This window comes from Lissotriton vulgaris, chromosome 11, assembly GCF_964263255.1.
Source record: "Lissotriton vulgaris chromosome 11, aLisVul1.2, whole genome shotgun sequence".
Lineage (NCBI taxonomy): Eukaryota > Metazoa > Chordata > Amphibia > Caudata > Salamandridae > Lissotriton > Lissotriton vulgaris.
Genome location: NC_141699.1, coordinates 535,402,846 through 535,415,614, shown reverse-complemented (window position 1 = coordinate 535,415,614; position 12,769 = coordinate 535,402,846). Strand labels below are relative to the sequence as shown.

General features: G+C 41.6%; 1 protein-coding gene across 1 annotated transcript in view; it reads left to right on the top strand.

Annotated features, from left to right (window-relative positions):
* Positions 1 to 12,769, top strand: part of LOC147683106 (fish-egg lectin-like) — a 348,594-nt gene that overhangs the window by 237,640 nt on the left and 98,185 nt on the right. The gene's annotated exons all lie outside the window — the stretch shown is intronic.

Below are 12,769 nucleotides of genomic sequence, written 5' to 3'. Positions count from 1 at the left end.
AAAGGGTGGATGGATGAAAGGATGGATGGATGAAAGGGTGGATGGATGAAAAGGTGGATGGATGGAAGGATGAAAGGTTAGCTGGATGAAGGATGTATGGATCGATAAAAGGTTGCATGGATGAATGATGGATGGATGGATGGATGTGTGAAAAGATGGGTGGATGAATGATGGGTGAAGGGATGGATGAAAGGGTGGATGGATGAAGGATGGATAAAAGATTGCATGGATGAATGATGGATGGATGTGTGAAAAGGTGGGGGGATGAATGATGGGTGGATGGATGGATGAAAGGGTGGGTGGATAGATGAAAGGGTGGATGGATGATGGATTGATGTATGAATGGGAGGATGAATGGGTGGATGGATAAAATGTTGCATGGATGAATGATGGATGGATGAATGATGGGTGGATGGATGGAAGGGTGGATGGGTAAAGGATGGATGTATGGATGGAAGGATGAAAGGGTGGATGGATGAAGGATGGATGTATGGATGTAGGGATGAAAGGTTGGATGGGTGAAGGATAGATGGATGTAGGATAGATGTATGGATGTAAGGATGAAAGGGTGGACGGATGGAAGGATGAACGGGTGGACGGATGAAGGGTGGATGGATGTATGGATGGATAAAAGATTGCATGGATGAATGATGCATGGATGGATGTGTAAAAAGGTGGGGGGATGAATGATGGGTGGATGGATGAAAGGGTGGGTGGGTGGATGGATGAAAGGGTGGATGGATGATGGATAGATGTATGGATGGGAGGATGAAAGGGTGGATGGATGGATAGAAGGTTGCATGGATGAATGATGGATGGATGTGTGAAAATGTGGGTGGATGGATATCTGCAAACTATCTTGCTCTCTCCCTAGCTCTGGCACACAATTGGGCTGCCAAGCACCACTCACATACCTTTGTTCCTTAGTGCAAGTATGTCTGCATGAGTCTAGCATAGCATTTGTACTGAAAGGGTGCCCCTTTGAGTTCAAAATACTATGCCTAGACAAACGTCAAAACTTTTCCAACTTCAGATGTGTGTTCTACATTGCAGTACACATTCATTTTAAAGCTTGCTTTCAAATGGTGTTATTTTTGCCCTAAAAGTCTGTCTACTATTGTTAGCAGATAAGGTTTTGCATCAAAAACCATGGATGGTTGCATGGAAATGCCCATGTACCACCCATAGAGCCCCCAGCCCCCTTGATACTGAATAACTCAAAGCAGCGCTTCTCACTACTTTGTGTTACATTAGCAAACCTCCAGCACAAAACAGGTTTTGCACTGGAAAGGAAAAACAAAAACAAACGTTTGCTATGGTTGCGTCACCCATTGCATATTTTTGTTAATCTGGGCCCTGGTGTCCACTCAAGGGATCGCAGTAGCAAACACATTCATGAAGTTCAGGTTGGAATTTTACAAATGAATTTTCTTGGGACTAACTAAAAATTACTAGATCCCAAAGGATTTAGGGCCATATGCATCAACACATTTTCCCATAGACACAGAATGGGCAAAACCCTTTGATGCATCTGACCCTAATGCTACAGTGAGCCTAATTTTCAATCTGTAGAAAATGGATAGCGCCTCTGCATATCTGTAGCTGCTTCATTGGTTACAGGTTATCAGGCGGATTTAATTTAATGCAACATTTATGCCTTACATGATCTATAAGAACAAACAGCTAGATTCATGAAAGAGCCTTTTTGCGAGTCCTTAATAGCGATTATTAAGGAATCGCTATTAAGGACTTGCAAAACGGGATTCATGTAGGAATCGCATAATAAATAGCGATTCCTACACATTCCTTATTTGCGATTAGCAAATTGCTAATCGCATATAAGGAATAACTCCCCATTCATGGGGAGAATTCCTTATTTGCGATTAGCAATGAGCTAATCGCAAATAAGATAGCGATTTCAAGGGTGCCAGGGGTGTCCAAAGGACACCCTGTAGCACCCCTGAAATGCAAATTTACACAGGTGTTGCGCTGTCGAAAGGACATGTGTGTGTGTAACATCCAACAAAGAAAAATGCACAAAAGTGCATTTTTCTCAGTTTTCGCTATTTACCACGAAGTCTGACTTCGCTGTAAATAGCGGCAAAAAATAGCGAATTCGCTATTTTATAATGGTTCATGAATAGCATTCAAGGAATCTCAAATTGAGATTCCTTAAATGCGATCGCAATTTGAGAAATCCAATTTTTTTGCGATTTCTCAAATTGCGAGTTCATGACCCATTGATGAATTTCAAATCCCATTTTTGCGGGAGCAAACGGACAAATTCTGTGATTCCCACCATTCGCACCCGCAAAAATGCTTCATGAATCTAGCCGAAAGGCTTTTTTTTTATGTTTGAAAGCTTTATTGAAAAACAACAGGATATAAAAAACAGTAAGGTGACATCAGTAGGTACAATGTAAATGAGAAAAAATATGAAATAAAGATAAATACTAAACTACTGGTGACAAACAAAAATCCAAGCATTTTTTAATTTTTAAGGGAGGGGAAGGGAAGAAGGGGGGAAGAGGGGAAATATAAACGATGTTAATAGCAATCATATATACATATATCAGTAGATGCATAAAACAGTATCGGCAAGGAAAAACCAGAAAACAAATGCACAATAATAAAAACAGAAGTATCAATCATAACTTGGGTGAAAAGACCTAAACTGTGAAATTTAAAGAGCGAAACTACAGGCAGAAGTGTATATGTTCAAGGAGGCTTACAATTGTCAGAGGAAAATTGAGTATAAGCTTTGGTGACAGACTGATCTAAATACAAAGTAAGGGGTAACCAATAAAGCTCAACATTGCGAGGAGGTTTACAAGAGGAGGCAAAGGCAACATCCTGTCTGTGGGAATGACACAGGAGATTCCACCAACAACGAATGGAGAGTTTTGTAAGTGACTTCCAATTGGAGGCAATGTGTTGAAGTGCATGGGCTAGCATGAGGTCAAGGAGACCCAGTAAATGTGAAGAAAGGTTCAAAGATTCTGAAAGACTTCCTAGAAAAATAAGGGAATTGGAGTAGGGAACAAAAAATTTGAAAATGCGTGAGGACAAAGAAAGAAAAGGTGAAAAAGATCAGCCTCAGGTGTATTACAAGTCCAGCAGTTGGAGGAGGAAGAGGAAACGAAACGAGACAGGGAAAGAAGAGAAAGGTAAAATCTATGATAGAAGAAAAAGATGGATTGAGTGAGGGATGCAGAGCGAGAGGTCTTCAAAGTTTTAATCCATAATTTATCCCAGAGAGAGATAGACCAAGAACATGCTAGGTCCTTTTCCCAGGATAATTCTATCTTAGATTTGGGGCGATCAGGATTGGGGGCGGAAAAGAAGCGGTAGATAAGAGAGGCTTTAGGAATAGTGGAAAGTATAGAAAGAAAAGGGGGATAAGAAGAAGGTAGTTCTGAAGAAGGTAAAGTGTAATAACGGTCAAGGATAATTTCCATGAGGATATAATATTTCTGCGCAAATGAACGAAGGCAGTGAAATTGCAATTGAAATTGAGGAAAAGAGCGAGGTGAAGAACCATCAAAGAGATGATGAACCCAAATAATACCTTTCGATCGACAAGAGGACCAGGAAATGGGTCTATTGTGCAAAAGAATAAGTGAGTTATACCAAATGGGCGAAAGTATAAAAGATTCACGAGAGACGGTCAGCGGGGAAAGTAAAGGTTTCAAAAGAGAAAAGGTATGTTTGAACAAAGGAGAGGTAACATAAGGAGATTTAGAAGTAAAGTGAAGAACATCTTGAAATGAAAAGGGCAATAATAAAGAAAGCTCAACATGAAGCCAAAGGGGAGAAAAAGGGGATAACTCTGTTGATAACCATCGAGAGGCCTGGCAAAGAGAGAAGGATTTATGATAGAGTTGAAAATTTGGAAAATTAATTCGTCCATTTGATTTGGGTTTGCGAAGAGTCGATATAGATATACGAGATTTTTTCAGTTTCCAAAGAAAATTGGATAGGACAGAGTCAATGCGACGAAAGTAAGTGATCGGGATGTGAACAGGAAGCATAGATAGTAAATAAATCAAAATAGGTGCAATCATCATCTTGATAGAACCAAGACGACCCCACCAGGAAATGAAGAGAGGATTCCAGGAGGACAGTAATTGTTTAATTCTAGAAATGGATGCATTCATATTAAGCTTGATAGAGGAAGAGATAGAATTGGAAAAAAGAACTCCAAGATATTTTATCTTATTACTATTCCAAGCGAAGCCTGTGGAGGTAAAGAAGTGTGGGAGACAATATTTAGTCAGTGAAAGAATTTCAGTCTTATCGGAATTAATTTTATATCCTGAAACAAAAGAAAACTTCTCAAACTCAGCCAACAAAGAGGGGACAGAGGAAACTGGATCTGAGATAAACAAAAGAATATCATCAGCGTAAGTAGATAACTTGAGTTGATGGTCTCCATACTGGAAACCAGAGATCGAAGAATTATTACGAATAGAGAAAAGAAAGGGTTCAAGGGCTAAGATAAAGAGTAGCGGAGAAAGGGGACAACCTTGACGAACCCCCCTTTGAAGTGTAAAAGAGGAAGTGAGCTGACCATTTACAAGGACTGAAGCTTTGGGAGTAGAATAAATTAAAGAAATAAACGAAATAAATTTAGGACCAAAGCCATGCCATTTTAGGAAAGCCAGTAGGAAAGACCAATCAACTCTGTCGAAAGCTTTTTCAGCATCAACAGAAATGGCTGCCAGGGGGATAGAGAGAGAAGAGGCTTTATTTAGAACATTAAGAAAAAGTCTAGAATTATCTGAGGTGAGACGACCTTTAACAAATCTGCAATGTTCTTTCCCAATGAGGGATGGCATGAAGGGGTCAAGACGTAGGGCTAGCAGTTTAGCATAAAGTTTATAGTCAACGTTAACCAAAGAGATAAGAGGGTAATTTTTACAGAACTTAGGATCGCGGCCTCAGCTGAAAGGCTTTTAATTGTTATGTAAGAAATTTGTTGAGCACTCACCCTCCCATGTTCTCCACTTTGTTTTCCAAGTCCTCCTTACCATTCCGAAAACAAGGATAAGAAATTTGGGGGCATATTATCAAGCCTGTGCGCTAAAATTATCGCCGCTTTATCGGCCGAAAACGGCCGATAAAGCGGCGATAATGGGCTTGATAATATGCTCTATGGAATTCCAATCGAAGCTCATGTTAGATGTGAAGAAATCTAACATGGGCTTCGATTGGAATTCCACAGAGCATATTATCAAGCCCATTATCTCCGCTTTATCGGCCGTTTTCGGCCTATAAAGCGGCGATAATTTTAGCGCACAGGCTTGATAATATGCCCCTTGGCACTAAAGCATTCAGAGTAGCTTGTGCCAAGCTATGGAGTCAGCCTCCATTTTCTTTGTGGTCTCAACCAACATTTATTGAACTTCCATCTATCGATGCTACTGGTTTGATTAGGTCATCTATCCTACATGAGGATTTAGCACCTATGAGCCTTGTATAAAGGAATGATTCAGTAAAAGTGGGTGCAAACTGTACACCGACTTTCATAGAACAAATAGTTACGTTCACTAAATACAGAATCGTGGTCTGTCACAATTCAACTTACCTCATCAATATTTATGAGGCAGGCCTCAAATTGTAACCCACTTGGATTGGCCACAATCACAGGGATGGTGGCCTGCTGGGGTGAGCAGACTACCTCTGTGGTTACTTTTAAAGAAAGCAATTGTTACAAAAAAAAAAAAGTTACACCAACTTTGTTTAGGAACAGACAGAGGGGCCATGGACTGCTAGTCATTCCTAAAAGAACAATTTGCAGTTATTTAGAAAGGGGAAGGGGTCCTGTTTATGAATGGGTTACTACCTCTTTTGAATTGGTGGCAAAATAATAATGATTTAAGATCGGATTTCAGTCACAAAACATTAATATATAACATAAGGAATCAATAGTTGGAAGGGACGCCTTAAACACACCCCATTCAATACCGATTACTGATTGTTTCCCCAACACATTAAACAATTCTGAAATCCTTTTCCAACACGTAATTTGGGTTTAGTACATTTCCAAAAGTATCTTGGCGGTTGCAAACACTCAGATTTCCCAAATCAGAGGGGTTGCTACTGTTAAAACACTCTGTACACTAGCCCCCAAGATATGTCCGCATTTAGCACCAATGGACTGTACATGTAGCGCTTTATAAATAACCTAGAATTAATCCATCGAAATCCAGGTAGCACAATCAACAGCATGGGTCAATTGCAAACAATAAATGTGATAATGTAGGTTTACTTGTTCCAATACCGGACTGCACAAGAATGGTAAAAATTAACCTTTTGCATACACTTAATACCAACCTGTTCAAGTTGAAACCAGACTAAATGTAGCCTCAACGCTCTCCCACACTCTGCAACTTATACTCTGAACCTACAATAGCTGCTTTTATCCTTAAGAGTGTAATACCGTGAGTCTTCTAATATGCCAGCTCCTGCCCTACCCTATAACCGAACCATGGGAGCACTGGAAAATTTAATGAGTGGCCTTTTTGAGTGCCCTTTTATAGCTTATTGTTTTTTAGCAATTTTAAATGAAAATTGAGTAGTAAAATGTACAATTACACGCCATCTCTTCAAACTTTTGAATGTGAAGAGCACATCCAGTGTCTAGGATACTAGGATGAGATTGTAGATGGAAAGAGGCACAGTGCGGGATCAGCCCTAAATGTCTGGTCGACTTCTGCTGACAGGACAGCCTGTTAAAGAAGATCTGCAAACACGCCAGTTATAGTCTGAAAACGTTTACTAAAGAAATAAACCTTTCAGGACACACGCTGTGTGTCACTCTTCAAAGCGTTCACATTGGGCACCCCACCAAAGCGACACTTTCAAAGATTGAGAGGGCTGCAATGCACATTTTCATTTCAAAGCTATTTTCCTCTCACTCTCTTCCTCTCTCTATTCCCCTCTCAGTGTTCTCTTCTATTACATGCGTCACACTTTTTGTTTGCTCCCTTTAACTTCCCCCAGTGCATTTGTGATCTGAGAGAGCAACTGAGGCTTTAGTGGACAGTACATTGGGTGCATGATTTGTAAAATATATAATTGCAGTGGTCCAAACTGATTCTTAGGAACCTCCTGCAAGAGCTGGCAAATGCACCATATACAAAAGCTGCTAGGTCTTGATTTCAACAATTTTCTTCTACAACCCTACACTTTTTTTAAATACGTTTCATATGCCTGCTTTTTCTCTGTGTTTTTCTTTTTTTCCTACCTGCCTTTCTCTTCCTCGCTTTTCTCCTCCTTCTGCATTTTCTGCCGTTTTCTCTCTTGCTCTTGATTTATTTAAGTCTGATAATGAAAAATAGGTTCAGACCCTCAAAAAAGGATGCTAATGCCTACCACTGGCAACCGCCTACACAAAATATTCATTGAACATTTCACTCTATACAAATGTTTCCTTTGTACTCTTTCCTCCCTGCTCTGTATTTATTTTTTAAATCTTCAAGTCTATCCTTGCTTTTTCACCTTTTTGATATCATTCTGTGTAGCTATCAATCGGCGTGTCCCTCTCTATTTTTCATGATAATGTGATTCCAACATATGACTATGCAGAGTGTCTTCCATGCACATATGTTTACAGTAAGGAAACGGTCGGCTCATGAAACTGTGTCTAATAGAACGTAAAGGATCAAGGAACATTTTGTTCTGTCCATGACACTGTTACAAAACTGTAAACTTGCAGTCTCACTTTGCATTCAGTGGGACAGAGTTACTAGTTATGTTAATATGAATTGTTGAGTACCAAGATGCCCTGCAGCTTTGAGATTTGTAGCAGTATTCATAAGCAGAAAACAACAGTCCTAAACAGCAGTTGCTGAGATTAATTCCAGCATTCCATCCATTCATCAATATCTTGTTGTTAAATTTGACTACTTAAGTATAACAGGTATGCCCAGACATGGTCTCATACTCACTGTGCTATAGGGCTCAAGCAACCCCCAGCAATAGAGGCTCAATCAACTAGGCCAACACCGGTCTGGGGTCACTAGTGTTACCTTCTGAAAGGACCCTCGCCCGGCGGTTCAGGATTGGCTGATCCCATGAGGAGCAGTACTGATTTCAACAAGGCGGGCCTATGTATAAAGTAGCAAGGCATGTGGAAAAACAATAGACTGGAATGCAGCCCCAAATGATTGCCAGTGGCTGAGATTAATTCAAAGAATTCACCCATCACCATATTTTTCTTACAGTTGACACAAAAGTGAAACGGTATCAGTTTACACTGACCAGACTGTGTGCCAACCACTAGGCCGTTATTCGATTGTCTGAACACTGTACAAATACTTTATTCATACTGGCTTTGAAACACTGCGTTTGCTTGGAGAATATACTGTATGCCATACATTGAAAGTACTGAAGAAGTCTCTCAAGAGATGAAGGGGCATATTATCAAGGGATTTATCTCTGCTTTTTTGGCTTTAAAAGCCAAGAAAGCGGAGATAAAATTATCTCCCTATTAGCAACAGGGGGCTAACATGCAAAATCGCATGTTAGCACCTTTTTTCTCTATACTTCCCCTTGCATCTCTAATGAGATGCAAAGGGGGCGTTCCAGAGAAAAATAATAGGAGAAATGTTGTTAAGCGACATTTCTCCTATTATCATGGATATCGCTAACCCTGTTAGTGATAAAAAAAGCAGCCCTAACCGCGGTTAGCGCTGCTTTTTTTACACCTGGTATTTTCCTGACTTAGCCATGATATCCTATGGAAGGTGGATATCATGGATAAGTTTGTGAGCCCCTATCATCAAGCTAACGCCAAACCTCAAGAGATTATCGTTGGTTTTCCAGCGATAATCTCTCATTTGGCAGTTAGCGCGAGGATTTTTATCACTTTTGAGATAAGCTTTGCTAATAGCACGCTAACTCAGTGATTAAAATCCACGCTACTCAGTGATAATTATCCTAGCGCTAAGTGCGCTTAGCGATAATTATCGCTGGGGCTTGATAATATGGCTCGAAATGCGTTGGCTATGATGAATGAATTTGTGAAGGATGAATCTGTTTGTGAAAAATAAAGTGCACACTGGAACAAGAAAAATATATTCTGGACTTGGACACTTTTTCCTTATGGCAAAACTACCAAAATTCTTTGATTGTGGAATGTGACAGGAAATACTATTAATTTCGTATAGAGTGCTGAAACCCTTTTTGTATTGCATTCATGCATGAGCACTGGCCTAAATGATGGCGACATTCTGTTTTATGCTTGAATTCGGGGACCCGGTGATGAGCATGTCATCCCATCAGCCTGCAGTATTTGTGACCACAATTTAAAATAAATGTGCGGTCACTGTGATCTTGCCCTGTGCATGTACAGTCTCCTCCTAACAGGCAGCCTGGCCAAACCAAACCCCAGGTCTTTGAATTTGGTGTCAGGGGAAGGCGGTACCCATGCAACATCTCCTCTACCCAGTAGCTGCACTACAGATTGGGTGGCTTTCCAAGTAGGTCAGTGCTGGTGTGGTGAGTTGGTAATAGTCACATGCCCCCCATACCATCACTTGACCTGGGAACACAGCAGGACCATAAAATGAAGAGTTGAAGAGTATAGACTGTGGCAGCCACACCTGAATCAAATCAGCTTCATCTCTGTCCAGCATCCAGAGGAAGGCACAATAATCCCAGCTCTTTTGACTCACACAGCTTTGGGAAGTGTTGGATCAGATACTTGTCAGTTAGCGTTTCCCCAAACCTTTTGCTTTCTTCTCTTACGTTTTGCTGGTTTTCATATGGAGCCTCGAGACTCTGGGCCCTTTCCCACTGTACTGCAGTGCGAAAGTGCGTGCACCCTTCCAATGCATGTTGGGAAGTTATGTTATGTTATGTTATGTTATGTTATGTTATGTTATGTTATGTTATGTTATTAAAAAATTATAAAGCGCACATACGCCCGAGAGCTTCTTGGCGCTGGAAAGAGATAAAAAACATAACAAAGGGTGAATCAACGAAAGTCTCTATTTCAAGTATGCCTGTGTGAAGAGGTGAGTCTTAAATGCCTTTCTAAAGGCAAGAAGGTCCTTGCTCTGTCTGAGGGCTAGCGGCAGAGAGTTCCATAGGGTGGCTGCTAAAAAATGGAAACTGCTGCCTCCTTGTCGTTTTTTCTTAAAGCGTTTTACCACAAGTGGGTCTTTGTGGGCTGATCTCAGACTGCGTGAAGGAACGTATCTTCCAATCAGCTGCCTGATGAATAAGGGACCCTTACCTTGCAGTGCCTTAAAGATGATACACCCAGCTTTGAATTCGGCTCTTTGAGCCACAGGTAGCCAGTGCAGGGTCTCTAAGCCTGATTTGATCGATTCCCATTTGGGTACATTGCAGATCAGCCTAGCGGCCTGGTTCTGCAAGTACTCCAGTCTTCTAAGTTGGCCTACAGGTAGGCCAAGATAGAGACTGTTTGAGAAATCGATGTGGGAGAGGACTAGGGCCATGACCACCTGAATTAGGGCGGTATGGGTGAGGAAGTGCGCGATTTTCCTAATTTTCCTCAATTGAAAAAATCCAGAGGAAACCACGGTTCCAATCTGGGATTTTAAAGTAAGGTCCTCATTGATGGTTACCCCCAGACTTTTTACTGTTTGAGATTTCTTTGGGGGGAGGCCCATATCAGCAGGCCAGAAATTAGGGCTCCAACTGATTTCGCTCTTGCCGGGCAGAATCAGCTCAGTTTTCCCCGGGTTTAATTTAAGATGATTTGAGGACATCCAACTATGGATTAGGGTCATGGTGGCCTGAAAATCCTCCACAGCATTTGGAGAGTTGAGTGCAAAGACTAGCTGCAAGTCATCTGCATAGTTGTATACAGTGACTTTGTGCTTTCTTAAAGCAAAAAGAAGGGGCCGCATATACAAATTAAACAATAAGGGAGACAACGAAGAGCCTTGGGGGACCCCACAAAAGGAATTGATTTTAGCAGCAGAAAAGGAGCCTAGGCAGACAGACTGAGTACGTTCAGAAATGAACGATTTCAGCCAGGCCAAGGCAGAGTCTCTGAGGCCTGCCTGTTCGACACGGTTGACCAGAATAGAATAGTCAACTGTGTCGAATGCAGCGGACAAATCAAGAAGCACCAGGGCTTGGTGAAGATTTTTGTCAGCATTGGACCTCAAGGTGTTCTGGACGGCCAGTATTACTGCCTCTGTAGAATGACCAGGCCGATATCCTGCTTGGTTAGGTTGAAGATAGCCCGATTCCTCCACAAAATTTGAGAGGCAGTTGGTAACATGAGCCTCCAACATTTTGGATAGGAAGGGCAGCAGGGATATAGGCCGGTAATTCATGAGGTCCAGCGGGTCAATACCAGGTTTCTTAGTAAGGGGTATCAGTAAGGCCTGCTTGAAGCTGCTGGGCACTGTCCCTGAAGTGAGAGAGTTGTTAAGCAGGGGTATCATGCTATTGGGCATGGCTCGACCGATTTCTCTCATAAATTGAGGGGGACAGACATCCATAGGGGAGCCTGATTTGACTCTAGACAATAATTCCAAGAAGACTTTCAAATCAATGGGGGGAAAAGAATGTAAAGTTAAGGGATTAAAAAAGATGTCGTCCACAGGGGCACAAGCTGGAAGTGTGGAGATGTTCTGTTTAATCAATAAAATCTTTTCGCGGAAAAAGTCATTCAGGGAGTTGCATAGTGCTTGTGTAGGAACTACCGGAGGAGAGGTTCTATCATCGTTACATAAGTCGTTCACTATCCTGAAGATTTCTTTCGACTTATTGGTGGAGTTTAGGATTTTAGATGACAAGTAGGCAGTCTTATGGTTGTGTAGAGTTTTTTGGTATGCCTTCCTGGCTAGGCAATAAGTGGCCCTGGCTAGAGGGCAGTACTGAGAGCGCCATGCCCTTTCCTGTTGCCTCACTTCCAGTTTTAGTTTTTTGAGCTCAGGTGTGAACCATTTGTGTGCGTCCGAGCTCCTAGAGCTGCAAAGACGCGTGGGAGGAGCATAGATATTGATCGCTGAGGTAAGCCATTCTTTAAACCGGAGGTCAGCCTCCTCCACATTAGTACTCTCAAGGGGAAGGGAATTATTTAAAAAGTTTAAAAAAGCTGACATATCCATAGAAGTGGTCTTACTGGTTTGTAGCTTAAATTGAATAGTCTTGTCTAACTGGAAAGAGAAACTTATGCTATAGTGATCAGACCAACAGCAAGGTTTTATGTCTATCGAGGATAATGGTAAGTTCGAGGACCAGATTTGGTCAAGACTATGACCTTTCTGGTGAGTCTCAGTGTGGATGTGTTGTATCAAGTTGAGATCGTCAAAAAGTTCTTTCATCTCTGCAGCTTGGGGGTCTAGCGATGTACTATCAAACCAAAAATTTAAGTCCCCGACCAAAAGTAGTTTAGGATGGTTTGTGACCAGCGGGGCCAATAGCTGTGCTAGGGTAGATGGAAATGTGGCCATGGTTTGAGGTGGGCGATATAGTAGGACCAGTGCAAGTGATCCATTGGGAGTGTCTAATTTAGCGACTATATTTTCTGTATTGGATAAAGGCAAGGATGATAGTTGTCTAAGTTGGTGTTTCTTATTGACAATAATGGCCACTCCTCCCCCAGTTTTTCCTCCCGGGCGTATTGCTGACAGAATGTAGTAGTCTGCTGGTAGGGCAGCTAGAATGTCCGGTAGTGAGTCCGGGGTGAGCCAGGTCTCAGTCAGTAGCAGCATATCAGGTTGTATATACATTAATAACAGAAAAATGTCCGACTGATGCTTAATCATGGAACGGGTGT